Genomic DNA, 3,983 nt, shown 5'->3' with positions numbered 1-3,983 from the left:
TAGTCCAGTTAAACATTTCACTATCAACAATAATGAGTTTACAATTGTTTTCCTTAGAGAAATATCTGGAGGTTATCACCACATCAAGAATACATGCATTTTTGGATTAAACATAAATTCATCACCCTAAAGTGGATTCCAACAAGAATAAAGAAAGATCTCACCAAGTAGGTATTAGCAACCAAGCGACTGGAGAGGAATTCCAATGATCGACACCAGCTAATACGTAGCACTTGTCGTCAAGAGCAACATACTAAAATTGCATCAAGATCAGATCACAAACGACCTTCAATCTCTGACGGATACAATTAAGAAAAAACCTTTTTATTTTCTTTTCTCTCTCCCCCTCACGACACCGCACTCCTCTTTCTTTTTCTTCTTTGTCTCTTTTTCTCACCAAGGACACGCACTATGCGTTCCTTATATGTAGCAAACAAAGGGTTTTAACCCTTTTGTTTGTCCATGTGGGTTGGTCCCCACATAAGAGGGATCACCCTATACCAGTGTTGGGTTGTCTTGGATCTCTCTCAACCCCAAAAGCTAGCTCATGAGGTAAGGTTTTTCCTCATACTTATAAACTAACCACCAACCCCTTCCACAACTGATGTGGGATAATCACAACAATCTCCCACTCACACATCGGCCCTGGGTTAGAGCAACGACAACCCGTTTCTCCCGTGGACTGTTGGGCCAAGACTTGTTGGTAAACCTGGGCTTTGATACCAGTGTTAGGTGGTCTTGGGGGTCTCTCTCAATCCCAAATGCTAGCTCAAGAGGTGAGGCTTTTCCCCACACTTATAAACTGACCACTAGCCCCTTCTACAACCGATGTGGGATAACCCTAACAATAGGCTGATGGAGCAAATCAGAGCCTTATCCGATCAAATTGCCGCCATCGAAGTTGCTAACGATCGTCGCTGTCAACCAACTTCCCGTTTTGTGGATGAGGATGACACGGTTACCTTTAGTTGGGTGCGATCTCAACAGAAGAAGATATGGTTTGACACGCAAAGTCCACGACAGGCCAACTTGACCGTTATTCGTGATCCTCAAATCCATCTACCAAATCCATCTTATGTGGAGAAGGAAGATGAATTTGTTGATGAAGAGTTCCAAGAATACGAGTTCATTGACGAGTAGTTCAAACATGGAGATGTTCATGAAGATGTTGAAGATCCTTCACAAGGATTCATGGATTGAGATTCTCCACCAACCTATGATAGTGATATCAATGATGAAGCTCTTATGAGAAGTTCTTTGTCCTATGATCACGAGGAAGAATCTGTAGTAGATTGGGACATCTATCCCGAAGAAGAGGAATTATTGGAAAAGGTAAATCTCTCAGATAATATTGAAAATTTTGTTGATGAGAGTTCTATACATCATGTGCTTGATGAGCCCTAAAAGTGAAGTCTTTGATTTGGATGTTAATAAAGTTGATTTCCTTGGGGTAGAAAATATTTTATCAAATTCTCTTGATGTTAAGGTTTTTGATGATTTTTATGCGGTGAAGAATTTTATATTTAAAAGGAAGGAGATCATTGATTCCTTTTGGGAGATATTCATGGTGTATGAATGGGAGAACATGTATGATAATCATAGTCTTGTGGTGATTAGTGAAGTATTATTTACTGTAGAATATTGCATTGTTTTGCTTTTGAAGAGAAAGGAATGGAAGAGATTGATTGGGCTTCCGAAGGATCGAGGCAAGAACTATCAGAATTCAAAGACGAATTATCTCCAACTCGGTGAGAATGATGCAAGACAGTTTTACCCATTTTGGTTAAATTCACACCTAAAGAGTTTTACTAAAAGGATTGTATCTTGAGTTTCGGATATCGGATTTGAGCTTGAAATAAGAGATAAATTATAAGAACTAAAGATATATACTCTAATATCATATTAAATTTAATAGGTAGCTTACTGTCTTTTCTTTTTTTTCTTTTTTATTTTTTATTTTTATCATGCTGTCGTATTTGGGCCCAGTGCCTTCAAATATTTATCACCTGTCCGCCGATAGCATTTTCCACCAGCCAAATAATTTCTTTTTTCGCAAATTGTCTCTTGTCTCTTGAAAGCAACACTTTACACTTCATTCAAGGATAAGGGCTGAGAATTTTGGTCTGTTTGACACACCACTAGCGTCCCATCATATTCAACTTCATCAATTTCTTTCTTTTATTTATTATTAACTATTTCTCGTTAAATAAATGTTATATGTAACATGCATGTGATATTGTGATGTGAGTTGAGCCCACTAAAACACGTATCTTCGTCGTTGACGTACGTAGTTAACCAAGCTGAAAGACGGACTCGCAATGGGGCACGCATTCAACCACGGGATCGTCGACGGGACCTCCACGTGGCACTTCATGAGATCATGGGAAGTTCGACATCTCGCTCCCCGCGGACACACTCGCTTCATCCAATGGCGACGCAAAGCCGGCTCCACAACTCAGGGAGAAGATCTTCAGCTTCTCCGAGGCTGCCATCGACAAGATCAAGTCAAAAGTCAACGCAAATCCTCCCTCCTCATCGGACAGCTCGAAACCATTCTCCACATTCCAATCACTCTCCGTCCATATCTGGCGTCATGTAACCCATGCACGTAAACTGAACCCCGAAGACCACACCGTGTTCACCGTCTTTGCAGATTGCCGGAAGCGGGTTGAGCCGCCGATGCCGAAGAGCTACTTCGGGAACCTAATCCAAGCAGTGTTCACTGTCACGACAGCCGGGTTGTTATCGGCGAACCCGGCAGAGTTTGGTGCTGCAATGATTCAGAAATCAATAGAAATGCACGACGCCAAGGCCATCGAGGAGTGCAACAAAGAGTGGGAGAGGTCACCGAAGATGTTCCAGTTTAAGGAAGCCGGAGTGAACCCCGTGATGGTGGGGAGCTCACCGAGGTTCACGGCGTACGGGGTGGATTTCGGGTGGGGGAAGGCGGAGAGTGTGACTCACACGTACGTACATGGGTTTGATGGGATGGTGTACTTGTTGCAGGGGAAGAGTGGTGGGAGGATCATCAATGTGGAGATTAGGTTGGATGCAGCAACTATGGAGAGGCTTGAGAAGGACAAGGAGTTTCTTATGGAGTTCTAATTAATTTTTCATGTATTTGGATGCAATCATGCAAGAAGAAGAACAACAACAACATACGTACGTACGTACTAAACTAGGGCTAATCGGCTAGAGTGTTTAGGAAATTGTAATTTCACTAATTTGAGCTTAGAATAGCAGACTAATAAACTTTTATAACTCTAATAAAAATACAACTTTTATAACATTCATGTAATTGTAATTTCATTAATGCTTAGGTCTTTTACCTACCCAAGTGTTGTCACCAACGCTCACCACCTTATGCTACGTACTTCCTTTTGGGAACACGAAATTGCAACAATATGGCGATATGTGAGAGCATTCCATTTGATTTTTTTTTTTTTTTTTTTAAATTTAAAAATAAAGCTACTTTTTACTTCCGTATCTAAATATAATTTACAATATATATCTTCCCTTATTTTTCCTTATATCAATTAAAAATTACTTCTTTACAAAATATAAGTTCCTACTTACACTCTCAAAATGTTTATAAAATTTCAACACATTAAAAAATGAAAAATAAAGAGATGAGAGAGGAGAGATAAAAAAATTTGTATTAAAATAATGCATATGGAGGCTAAAGGGAAGTTATTTTGGTTCTCTATACATTGGGTAGAACCGGTAACTTTCTCAATGCCTAGGAAACAGAAACACGCAAAAAAAAAAAAAAAAAAAAAAAAAAGGTGGTGGTGGGGTGGGGGGGTGTGTGGACGTAGCCACCTCATAGGCCACCCCCATGAATAGCTAAGGATCATGCATATAGAAGTATACGCAATGGAAAGCAATTCCAAATATTTTTTACTTCAAGAAAATAAGGTTAGATTTAAAATTAAAAACACAATTTAGTGTTACTTATATGAAAATTCAGCATCTTCTAGGCA

General features: G+C 39.7%; 1 pseudogene; it reads left to right on the top strand.

Moving 5' to 3' along the window:
• The first annotated feature begins 828 nt into the window (after positions 1-828).
• On the top strand, positions 829-3,105 carry LOC132185388 (BAHD acyltransferase DCR pseudogene; annotated as a pseudogene).
• The last annotated feature ends 878 nt before the right edge of the window (positions 3,106-3,983 follow it).

Source organism: Corylus avellana, chromosome 7 (assembly GCF_965113065.1).
Source record: "Corylus avellana chromosome 7, dhCorAvel1.hap1.2, whole genome shotgun sequence".
Classification (NCBI taxonomy): Eukaryota; Viridiplantae; Streptophyta; class Magnoliopsida; order Fagales; family Betulaceae; genus Corylus; species Corylus avellana.
Note: the sequence above shows the minus strand (reverse complement) of the source record. Positions and strands in the feature narration are given on the sequence as shown.